The following is a 13028-nucleotide window of genomic DNA, read 5'->3' as shown; positions in this document are numbered from 1 at the left end:
CTCATCTAATATTATTAAACTTCATTTGGCAAACTTTTTTCTCCTGATATACGGACCACTGTTCTACTCTAAAATGCATTGGTCAGGCTGATATATATAATGTGAATGTATAGAAATATAGTGTGTACACTGTATACACTGTATAAAATATATGTATTATCGCCATATATGACACAATGGGAGGGAAAGAACAACATATAAGGAGAAGGAGACAAGTATTAGTATAGATTGGGATACCCGGTTAAGGAATTAGCCTATTTTGGCCTTTAGGGGCATAGAAATTAGTTTTTGAATTGTTACTTTCAGAGAACAATAATGCTTTTATTTTCAATTAAAGGTAAAGTCCGGGCAAAGCAATTTTTTTGAGAAAAGTAACATGCTCTTACCTCACCCGCTCCAGCGCTGGTGGCCGCGAACAATTGCTCTGGTCCCTGGGTCCCCAGCCGCTTCCTGGACTGAGCCGGGACCCGAGTTGTGCTGAGTGTGGTCCACTTAGCCGTCAGCAGTTGTAGCAGGGATCCTGCCTCGGTCGCTGACAGGCTAAGCGGACCGCACACATCACCACCCGGGACCCCGTCCGCTTCATGGTCTGAACCGGGACCCAGGGACCAAAGCGGCAGTTCGTGGCCCCCAGCGCTGGAACGGGGGAGGTAAGAGCACTTTACTTTTATTCTCCTTTGATTTAGTTTTTATGGGTGATGTTGCAGTTTTTAATGGCATAATTTTAGAGTACATGTAACATACTGATTATCTTTTATTAAAGGTGTTGTGATGTATTTACCTGTCTTCATTCTAGCAGTGCTCCCAGTCTTCTCCTTTTCACACTGCAGCTACGGCTATCAGCCCCACTGAGGGGCTCACATACCTCCTGGTTTTGACTCATCTGGTTCAGGCATCCTACTCTGGTTTAGTTTCTGACTTTCTCTCTGACCTCCTGGCGGTGACCTTGGCTCTGGCTGTTGACTACAGTTTTGGTTCTGATTTTGTTATTAATGTATTGTTCTGACCTGGCTTGCTGAATATTTTTACCTTACCTGTGCACTTAAGAAGTGACTGTTCCCAGTTGGGGGCCATTGCCCAGAAGAGCTACTCTAAGTAGGTAGGGGTGCAAGTGGAGCATAGGGCTTTACGTCTCTTAAGGTCCCCATGCACCTTATAATTTTGTTGGCTGTACCCGCTGGTATAAGGTTTATGGGGCTCTCCTCACTGACCACCAACAGATGTTAACAGTGTAGATAGGGGTTTGGCGTGAAGGAAAATCACTGCCCAACTCTTTTGTTCTGGGAGACCTAAGCTGCAGCTAGTGAAAATTTAAAAACAAATGTCATTTAGCCAGTCAATCATTCAATTTCCACCATGGACAGCAGTGGACCTTGGTGGATTAGCAGCGTAATATCAATTTTCTCCCAGTACAGCAGTGGACATTGATAAATTAGCGGCGTAAAATGACACTTTCTCCTAGGACTACAGTGGACATTGGTGGACAAGCGGCATCAAATCAGAGACACTGGGGGGGGAGTGCTGTCCTCACCAGGAGCTCTCTTGCTGACTGCCCTGGCAGGCGGAATTGGGTCTGAGACACCACAGGAGACAGGGTAGAGGAGACATCCTGACCTTGCCATGGAATGGTGGTCGTACTCTGGGATGACCCTTCTGTTGACTGCCGTGGACTGGCATGCCGTGAAGCTTGAACTTTGAAGTCAACAATCCTAGCCTGGCTGGTGTTCGCCTGCCCACTAGTTCTAACTGGTAGCTAAAACCTTCATCCAATACAGTTAGGATCACCACTCCCACGACTCCCACTGACAGTGCCCATACCCTGAAAAGGGCCTGTTTTTTTTTTTTTTACACACCTGGACATAATGCTTGTTTTCGGAATTTTAGAAGGCGCAAGATAAATTTTATTGAATGGTGGATAGTGCCACTAATTTCCGAGCACCTACTATCTGACAATAGGAAGTTTTGTCAGTTTTCACAGCCTCCAGTAAGTTATTAAGACAGACGCTATCTTCACTGATATCAGTGAATTGGTATAACATACTTTGGGGGAGATTTATCAAACATGGTGTAAAGTGAAACTGGCTCAGTTGCCCCTAGCAACCATTTAGATTTTAGCTTTCATTTTCCTAAGAGTCTGTGAGAAATGAAAAGTGGAATCTGATTGGTTGCTAGGGGCAACTGAGCCAGTTTCACTTTACACCATGTTTGATAAATCTCCTCCTACGTGTTTACAGAGCCAACTAAGTTATTAAGGCGGATGTTGTCTTCACTCAACCAAGTGAATTGGTTCAGTGAATCATCATCAGGCGTAAATCATGATCCAAATCTACCCCTGCAGGGGTAGGTTTGTTGTGCTGAGCGCAGGTCTGGGCACAGGTCTGGGCGTCCGTCCAGATTAATTAAGAGGCGTGTGCCTCTTAGTGAATACTGCCAGGGGAAAGAGGGCGGGGCCTAATTTAAGACCGGCCTACAAGTACGCCAGTCTTCATAATCCCCCTCAATGAGTTTACAACACTCAGGGAGAGATTTATCAAACATGGTGTAAAGTGAAACTGGCTCAGTTGCCCCTAGCAACCAATCAGATTCCACCTTTCATTCCTCAGACACTTTGGAAAATGAAAAGTGGAATCTGATTGGTTGCTAGGGGCAGCTGAGCCAATCTCACTTTACACCATGTTTGATAAATCTCCCACAATCAACTCACAATCCACCCTCCTCTCTGTCCCTATATCTCGCTATTGCTCTCCCTGCTCTGCTCTAACTGCCTGCTGCGATCTTGCTCTGCACTACACACTCAACCAGCCTACTGTATATGGGGGGGGGGGGGGGGGGCGCAATATCACAGTGGGGTTTGCAGGTGATTGGAGGGGTGCAAGGGATTATGGATATCATGGCTTTATTCTATAGAAAATACCAAATGTATACAGGTTGTTTATTAATACTCATTTTTACTACTTATAGTACATTTAATGAAAACAAACAATTTAAAGGGAACCTGTCACCGCGTATGCGTACACAGAGCCCGCCTGACGCATCCCCCCCCCCCCGGTGCAGCCCCCGGATACTTAGGGCCCTATTCCACAGTAACGATAATCGACCGGATCGGCCCCATTTGGCCCGATTTGGCCAATTATCGTTCATTTAGGGCCAGACCTAAAATCATCGTTCCCCCACCACACATCGCTACGGTTGAATAGCGGTGCGTGGCGGGCGAATGACGATTTGACAAGCAGCAGCAGCAGCATACATTACCTATTCAGGCTTCTTCTCCGCGCTGTCTTCATCCCCGGGTCCCGCGCGCTCTATCTTCAGAATGGCCGGTCAGCTGATGGAGCGCTCAGCCAATCACAGGCCGGGACCACCGCGGCCTGTGATTGGCTGAGTGTGGTCTTTCAGCTGACCGTTCATTCTGAAGATAGAGCGTGCGGGACCCGGGGATGAAGACAGCGCGGAGAAGACCTGACAGGTAATGTATGATGCTTCAAGGGTTGCAAGGACATTGGTAACGATGTCCCTGCAGCCCTCGCTCAACGACCATCGGCCCGTGGAATAGGCCCAGTAAACGTGTGGCGATCTAGCAGATCGCCGCTCGTTTACATCGTTGATCGGGCCCTCCTTGTCCCGTGGAATAGGACCCTTACCCTTTCTGGTGAGTGACGGTCCCGGGACAAAGATATCAGCGCCTGAAGCTATGCGCGCACTGCAGGGTTAAGTCCGACGCCCATAGAGAATGACTGCTCCATCCATTCATTCTCTATGGGCATCTGACTCATCTAAGGTAATTTGCATACAGCGCGCACACGGCTTCGGGTGCTGATATCTTTATCCCGGGACCGGCTCCAGGAGCGGGACTTGCCGGAAAGGGTAAGTATCTGGGGGCTGCACCGGGGGGGGGGGGGGGGTCATGCGGGCTCTGTGACTGCATCCCCGGTGACAGGTTCCCTTTAACATTCTAAACTATAACTTTTTGCTTAGGAAAGAACTTTTGCCCTTGTTTTTTTTTGTATTATTTGTTTAGGACTCAAATAAAATGCTCAATTTCACAGTGTCATAATGCAACCCTCTGATTATGAAAACGTGTGTGTGTGTGTGTGTGTGTGTGTGTGGGGGGGAGGAATAAAAACTAACAGCAAAAAAATACTTGCTTTCCCGTAGTAACCAGCCAATCAGAGCTAAGCTTTAATAGCTTACGTAGCTTTGATAAAATAAACCCTGTGCTATGATTGTTTGCTATGGGAAAACAACCCAGTTTTGCAGTCAGTTTTATTATTGGTAAAGCAAAACATTACTGCTTATCAGGAGGAAGCAGTCAGGGAGGTAATCATTTAGACCTTGTCTTGACACAGCCTAATAGGCATGCAGCTATGGCAGGCCTGGAGGCCTTTGTCAGACCCCTGTTTGCCATGGGAACCCAACAATAGGTGACAAAGCGACTCCCCTGCCTCCCTAACAACTTTTATTGCTCAATAGGTATCGAACTTGGGACATAAGGGAGTAAATGGCTGGGAACTGAGATTTCTCTGATTCCAGGCTCCTGCTCATTGCTTGGGCATAGCTTTTCTGATTATTTATTATGTGACTGAACAAATCATCAAGGCTACTCAGAGGCTTTAAAAATCTTCAATATACTGCTTCACTTATACAAAAAATAATAAAGAGCCTACTCTCACCTCAGCATGGTCCCCCGAGATCCCCCTGTGGTATCTTCGGGTCCCTTGCTGCCACTTCCAAAATGGACTCATATCAGCAGTTACAGCATGCTCAGCCAATCACTGCCAGCAGAGCTGTCCCGTCTCAGTCAGTGATTGGCTAAGCGGGTTGTCACTGCCAAGAGTGGTCTGTGTTGGATATGGCAGGGGGGTGCCTAAAAGACACCACAAGAGGGGGAGCATAGTGAGGTAAGAATACATATATAAAAAATGGTAAAGGGCCAGAGTACCCCTTTAAAGGCTATTGGGACCCTAGCACCGTTTTACAACTGTTTTAAAAACTGTTTTGCACTAAGAAAAGTCCATTGACTGTGAAGTCTTCACTCGTGGCTCTGTTACACTGACTGTGCATCTCCTTTTTCCTTCACAGTCATTAGCATAGATGGCTAGTAAGTACTTTACAAGCCCTCATGTTTGGGAACTAGAGGACAATGCAGGAAACCAGCATAACCAGCATTTTTTTTATTACATACTGGCAGTCTTTAAAAGCACCATTACAGTCACTGAAGGAACCATTACCGTGTAGGGATGTTGCTGTAACCTGACCATGACATTTGGACACAGTAGTGGTTGTTTTAGTGAGTCTGCCAGTAAGTAGCAACAAATGCTATACATGCTGCTTGTCTGCATAGTCTCACAGTTCCCAAACATGAAGCTAAAGACAGTAGTGGCCGTAAATTATGCAGAGATGGACAGGTACAAATATTTCCAATGCACACTAAACATAACTTTATTTTTCTCGGACATCACAATCTCTATTCTAGTCCTAACCCTGCAAAAAAAAAAAACATGCAGCAATAACAGTGATAAGTGGTCCTGCTTTTTTTGCAGGAAGTTTAAGCATCTACAGCGCTGACAGAGAGATCAGGCTAGGCAACTATCCAACTACCCTGATAGAATTGGGACACATTATTGCAACATATCACTGAATGTGCCACATAGGCTGCTGAAAATGTACATGCTGAGTGCTAGTAATCCATGATATTAATTTGTTAAATCTCAGAATGATTGATGTCGTAAGCTATAAAATCTGGGTAACTAAAACAAAACGCACATTTTTCTACATTCTCTATAATTACATGTTGTTTTACAATAGCAGTGATTGTACCATTCCTATATTAAAAACCCTAGTGTTGAAACTTGCTGGAGAAAATACGTTGACATTGTTAAAGAAAAATAAAATTAATAATAATAGTAATATATATATATATATATATATATATATATATGTGTGTGTGTAAATTTCAATAGCTTTAACAAATGATAGATGTCAAATACCATGTCAAAATGTACCCATCTGTACTGTACACCTAATATTAGCACTGTTACGGGTAATGGTAAATCTAGAAGACTCTTAACGGAAGATTAAAGTGGTTGTGATGCGGTGGGGGGAAGAAGAAGGCCATTTACTATGTCATTCCTTAACCTTTCTCACAAAGTGCCAACAGTAAACAATTTATCTTGACTGTAGCTGAATTCCTGGTCCACGTGGCCGCACTAGGAAGACTGAGATGGATAGTGTTGTTTAAAAAAGTTGCTGGGGGTAACTAGTAGGCTATTAATGCTGCATAATCTGGGAACTAGCCAGTACAACTTGTACACATATCACTTGTTAAGTAGATAGGGGGGACAATTTAATGTGTAATAGATGAAGGAATTTTTCCCATGATGTTCTTGTACATCCTGGGAATAGCAGGCAGGACACAAAGTAAAAGCATGAAGGAATATGATAGTATGGACATATAACACATGTTTGCCCCCCCCCCCCATAAATGTAATGTAAACTTTTATTACATAATTTAAGGTGGTTATCCAGATTGATGCTTAATGGGTTTGACTTCTGATACCTCCCTTCCCAGGAATCAGTGTTCCTTGAATGCTAATAGTGCAAATAGTATGGTGATTGCAAGTACTATATAAATAGGCTTGTCACTAGTGCAAACACTGAGGAGGCTGCAGCACTTGCATAGGCATTGCACCTCTTCAAAGAACTGGGAATCAGACTGGTGACAAATGTACCAAGCTGAAGTTTGCAGCTGGTAGTTAAGACCACCAGCGTACAGGAAAGAACTTCGATGGGGCCGCAGCACTATATTAGCACTAAGGCCCTTCATTCTCAGGATCAGTGAGAAGTCCTACAAGCAGCTGGACCCACACCAATCAGAAAGTGATGACATATCCTCGCAATATGCCATTGCTTTCTTCAACGGGAAAATCCTGTACGTGTGCATATATATGTAAACGAATACAGATAAGTAGATATTAGATAGAGTTGTGCGCTCAGCACAGTCAAGGAGGAAGATGACGTGACAGCTTTAAATCTTCGGAGGGGCAGATGTCACCCCATGGAAAACTGTCCTCTGCTAAAGATTAGATAGTGCTGCAGCTCCCCCTATATACAGTTGTTAGTATGTTATTAGGCTAGCTTCCAACCTGTGTTATTGAGTTCCATTTTTCTAATGCGTCCAGGCACCAGAAAAACAGAAACAAACGTATCTCATTGATTTCCGTTTGGCTCACTGTCCTTCACTGTTCTTGAACAGAGATAAAATTGTTGCATTCACAACCAAGCAAACGTTCCAATTTTTTCATTAAAGTCTTTGGGGGAAATTTATCAAACATGGTGTAAAGTGAAACTGGCTCAGGTGCCCCTAGCAACCATTTAGATTCCACCTTTCATTTTCCAAAGAGTCGGTGAGGAATGAAAAGTGGAATCTGATTGGTTGGTAGGGGCAACTGAGCCAGTTTCACTTTACACCATGTTTGGTATATCTCCCCCTTTGGGTCTAATCAGTAAAAAAAAATAATCTAGCCGATATACAGTATTCCTTTTAAGTACATGCGTTACAGTTCCAAGACAATTTCAAAATCAATCAGAACAGTCTTAATAGGTTATGGTCGGATCTTCACATGTGAAATAATGACCAGAAGAAGCCTTGAAACCAACTGGGCAAATATCTGGCTTGACTGATGCTGGGATTCCACCCACCCACTAAGTCACATTGGGGGAGATTTATGAAACTGGTGTAAAGTAGAATTGTCTTAGTAGCCTCTAGCAACCAATCAGATTCAACTTTTCATTCCTCACAGATTCTTTGAAAAATGAAAGGTGGAATCTGATTGGTTGCTAGGGGCAACTAAGACAATTCTACTTTACACCAGTTTCATAAATCTTCCCCATTGTCTTTTGCTCTTTCTTCAATCTCCTGGTCAGAGGTACCCATCCATCCATCCATCCATCCACTTTTTTGCTCCTGCAACATGGCTTTCTCTTCTGTGCACCCATTGCTCCTACCAATGACATCATGGCATCTCAAGAGAAGGGACTTCTTAACACTTAGCAGCAGAACATCTAACTATACAAATATACCGTCTATTCTCAAAAAACCCAAGGATAGCTGGTTGTAAGTAGTTCCCAGCATATATACAGTAGCTCATTTTTCCACATGTCCACTCTTAGGGGCCTATTCCACGGAGCGATAATTGGCCGAATCGTCTTGATTCAGCCGATTATCGCCTTGTGGAATAGAGAGAACGATCAGCCGATGATCGTGTCATCAGCTGATCGTTCATTTAGGTCCAAACCTAAAATCATCGGTCGCCACCCGCGCATCGCTACGTGGAATAGCGGGTGCGGCGGGCGACTGACGATTTCATAACATCATACATTACCTGTCCAGGCGCAGGTCTTCTCCTTCTCCCGGGCCGCAGCAGCTTCGGAGCAGCCTGTCTGAGCTGACAGAGCGCTCAGCCAATCACTGCAGATCGGCACTCGTTTACATTGTTGATCGAGCCCCCATTGGCCCGTGGAATAGGACCCTTAGTGGATGCTTCATCTGCTAGGTGTTCCATCATGTCTATGTTGCTTATATGTAAGGGCAGTAAGCTGCACAGGCAGTGATTATGTTTATTAGTTTATTGTTTCACACTAGCAATGGCCTCTCTTGGGCTGAATAAGCCTACATCTGGGCAGATAGGAGCCAAATGACCTCTTTATATAGCACCCTTGGGACATGGGTGGAGTGCAAGCCAACAGGAGGTAGACCCCCCCCCCACATTCAACAGAAAAAAAGGAAAAATTGCCCGCACATCTATGACTCTGTTCACACTGCAGGTTGCACGCTGCTTGTGGCTAAAGTATAGACAAAAAAACAGAAGGTGCAGCAGCAACCGACAGGTGCAAGGGCTTAACGTATATACTCCTCCCAGCGTACACCCGGTAAACACCTGCTCTGTAGATATTAAAAAGTGAGGATCTTAGCAAACTATTTGATCAAACAGAGTGTACCATGTCGCCCATGTTTTTGTAGCACTGGATAACCCCTTTAAATATTGCCCCTCCCCAACTTTCCCAACCTGATTTACTAAGAGGCACACACCTGTTGATAAATCCACTGTGACCTTGCTGCATGGTGGGCACACAAATCTACACCTACTTGGGAGCATGTGTAAATTTGTGCCAAGATTTACACTTCTTTCCAGGCGCAAATCTCCGCTTTGCCTCGCCCCCATGCCTGCCCATCAGGCAAGCAGGGATTACAGGAGCCATATATCAGCTGTCGCTGCTGGAGAGGATGATGGCAGGGGGCACTGAGGGACACAGGACACTGGAGGGACACTGAGCATCCCTCTGCCATCATCCTCTCCAGCAGCCACAGCCTGCACAGCTCTGGGAGTCGGGTCGTGACATCACCATGTTATCCAGGAAGTGAAGCCTTGATGCAGTAGTAAGTGCAGGGAAAAAAGCACTTTATGTACATTTCCCGTAATAAGTGTATATTGGGGATTTGTAAAACTTTTGGGGCGCAATACAATACTTTAATAAAATTTTTTACCGGACTTCTCCTTTAATCCTGAATTACTTAATTCTGAAGGTACTAGAAATAAGTGCAACTCAAGCATGCTTGAGTCTGTTCAAACCCAAGCGTGCAGCCTTTGATTACTGTGGCTGAAGAAGTTGGATCTAGTTTTAGGGAGTCCTGAAAAACATAGATACAGCCATGTTTTCCAGGTAGCCTTATGGCTGCATCTGACTTCTCCAGCCACCGGTAATATAATGCCGCAAGCTTGAGTTTGGACGGATCTGAGGATGCTTGAGTTGCACTCAAGTAAGTCTGGAATCTGTAGAAACAATTAGGGGGCAACCAGATGGGGGAGGTATGTATAATAAACAGCAATTGAGGTATTAAAGCTATTTTAATTAGGTTTGTGCGGATTAACAAGAGGGGGTTATACAGGGGCAACAAAGAGGCATCAGGATCAGAAGATACAACTATACCTAAATACTTTATATACCTAAAATTTAATTTATCACAGGGTAGCAGGGTATGCAAAACTCTAGTCATTAGAATAACATATGAACAAGTAATTAAGCTGATTTGTCTGATTATCCGAGTAGTTCCAAATTGGTCGATAACAGACATAGCTAAAGACAGAGCAGCCTCTGTACACAAGAACAGAAGCAGGTCTTTCACATATTGGCCAAATGTTTTCCACCCATAAACAAACCTCTGAATTTCCTGAGATTTCCTGAGCCAGTGGTTCAGCAGCCAGTGTAAATGGAAGAAGCAATAAAAGACCTTTTGCATGTATGCAATGTCTAGGACCATTGTGCAAGCTTTACCTGTGACATAAAGTGCCATCTAAATCCCATATTCACTATGACCATCCATATTTACTTGAAAGCTATCAAAAGACTTTGTACCCCCAATTTCCTCAGGGGAGAATTGTAGCTTCAGATAAAGCTGTCTCAAGTAAAAGAGTACATGTCTTGCTGATTTTCTGTATAGCAGAGCAGTCACAGCTGATATCAGGAGATCACATTGCCATAGCAAGTCCCACACCAGCACAAGTTCAGTGCACAAGCCCTAATAATTAGGGTTGGGCTTGTGCTCAAAACTTGATCAGAGTGGGGTATATCCAATACCTCCACCGAAAACCCATCCACCAGGTGCCTTATTGTTCTCAAAAGTGAATGAAGGTAGAATCCAGCTGTGCTTTAATAATGGTAGCTAGTAACCGGCATCTTTCCCTTCAATGTAATGCTGCTTAGTAAAGAATTTTGTATTTGCCACTTGCTTAAAGTGTACCTGTCGTTATAACTTTCAAAATCTAAACCAAAAGTAGATGTGATATAAGGCAAGTTTGCAATTTACATACATTTTTTTAAGTTATCATGGAGAACACAGCACTTCCTTTGCGCTGACTCTTTTTTCAGAAAACAGGAAGTCCAGTGTAACCCAGGCCATCTGAGCACTCACAGAGAGAAGGCAGTCATGTGACTGATGGACTCATTGAGCGGTGACTCTCTGTACTGGCCGGAATTCCTGGGTTTAGTCTGTTTTTTTTTTCCAACCAGCACAAGTCAGAAAATTTGCCTTCAGGAGACTGGACCTGGATTTCTGGTAAGTTCAGCTTTGTTTTACAGCATGATAACAACAAAAAATAATGAATGTATATTGCAAACTTGCTTTATATCACATTTATTGTTAATTTAGATTTTGAAAGTTATAACGACAGGTACACTTTAAGGATATGATCAATAAGCAGCTTTTGAGTAATTGACCTTATTGCATAGTACAGTTGTTAAGGTCCTAGTTTTACTTTTGGTTCTAAAGATAACCGTCATATAAAGGCCTTAAAGATAGGTCTTCAATGTTTCTTAAACAGCGATTTCATTGGTCACAGAGAAATCCCTGAGATAAGACACAATTTAGGACTTACTATGCACTGGTCAATAGCAATGGTCAAGGGAAAATAGAGTGGGGACGCATGCAATATTCTGGAGAAGATAAATCAGATAAAGACCTCTTTACCTATTGCTGGGCATATGATAATGACATATTACAGAGGAGGATAATATCATATTACAGAGGGATTTGGAGAAGCTAGAGGCTTGGGCAGAGAAATGGCAAATGAAGTTTAATGTGGATAAATGTAAGGTTATGCATTTGGGCCATAGAAATAATAAGTACAGTTATGTGCTAAATAATAAAACACTGGGTAAAACTACTTCCGAAAAGGACCTGGGGGTATTGGTGGACAGTAAACTCAACTTTAGTGATCAGTGCCAGGCAGCAGCTGCCAAGGCTAATAAAATAATGGGGTGCATCAAAAGAGGTATAGATGCTAAAGATGAGAACATAGTTTTGCCTCTTTATAAATCACTGGTCAGACCACATATGGAATACTGTGTACAGTTTTGGGCACCGGTATATAAGAAGGACATAGGTGAACTGGAGCGGGTGCAGAGGAGGGCAACAAAGGTCATTAAGGGAATGGGTGGGTTACAGTACCAGGACAGGTTATCACGCTTGGGGTTATTTACGCTAGAAAAAAGACGTCTTAGGGGCGATCTGATCACAATGTACAAATATATGAATGGACAGTACAGAGATTTTTGTAGTGGTCTTTTTACTCCTAGGTCTGTAACAATGACAAGGGGGCATCCTCTACGTCTAGAGGAAAGAAGATTTCATCATCAGCATCGACGCGGGTTCTTTACTGTACGAGCGGTAAGACTGTGGAACTCTCTGCCACATGATGTTGTCATGGCTGATTCAGTAAATAAGTTCAAGGGAGGCCTGGATGCTTTTCTTGAAAAATATAATATTACAAGTTATGGGCATTAGATTTCTGGTGATACGTTGATCCGGGGATTGTTCTGGTTGCCATTGCGGTCGGGGGGGGGGGGGGGGGGGGGGGGGGGAGTTTCTCCCTGTGGTGGGGCGTTTGTCTTCTGCCCCATAAAGGTTTTTCGCCTTCCTGGATCAACACAGTAGGATTTTCCTAGGTTGAACCTGATGGACTCTTGTCTTCTTTCAACCTTATTTACTATGTTACTATGTTACTATGTTACTATATGAGTAGTAGAAAAACAAGAATAACAAACTGCCATAAATATCCCAATTGTATCTCATTAGGAATCTTAGCAAGAACAGTTTTCAAAACATTATAAGGGCAAACACAGGGTATCCAGGAAAAAGTCAACCAGAAATAGTACTACAAATGGATGGCTATAAATAGATGCCAGAACCATTTGTCTATTATGTATATAGCATAAGACTAAAGTCCCTCTGCATCAGTGACAGATCTCTGTCATATTGAAGTGGGTACTGTCTGTGAATAAGACTCTAACTCCCCTAGCATGTAAACTATACAGGGAATGATAAGTAGACTGCAGCCAGGGCCTTTTTACAAAGACAAAGTGTTGATGGTTAAATGATTCTCCGGAAGACAAGAAATTACATTAGGAGCTTTTAGATACCACAGAACAGCATGTCTTTTATCTGCATTGCCCTAGCCCACACATGTTCCAGG

The 13028-nt window shown here is 43.5% G+C and overlaps 1 protein-coding gene across 1 annotated transcript in view; it reads right to left on the bottom strand.

Annotated features, from left to right (window-relative positions):
* The window catches only part of SHISA7 (shisa family member 7), a 374289-nt gene that overhangs the window by 310150 nt on the left and 51111 nt on the right, over positions 1-13028 (bottom strand). The window lies entirely within an intron of this gene.

The sequence above is a fragment of the Dendropsophus ebraccatus genome, chromosome 12 (genome assembly GCF_027789765.1).
Source record: "Dendropsophus ebraccatus isolate aDenEbr1 chromosome 12, aDenEbr1.pat, whole genome shotgun sequence".
In the NCBI taxonomy this organism is placed as follows: Eukaryota; Metazoa; Chordata; class Amphibia; order Anura; family Hylidae; genus Dendropsophus; species Dendropsophus ebraccatus.
Note: the sequence above shows the minus strand (reverse complement) of the source record. Positions and strands in the feature narration are given on the sequence as shown.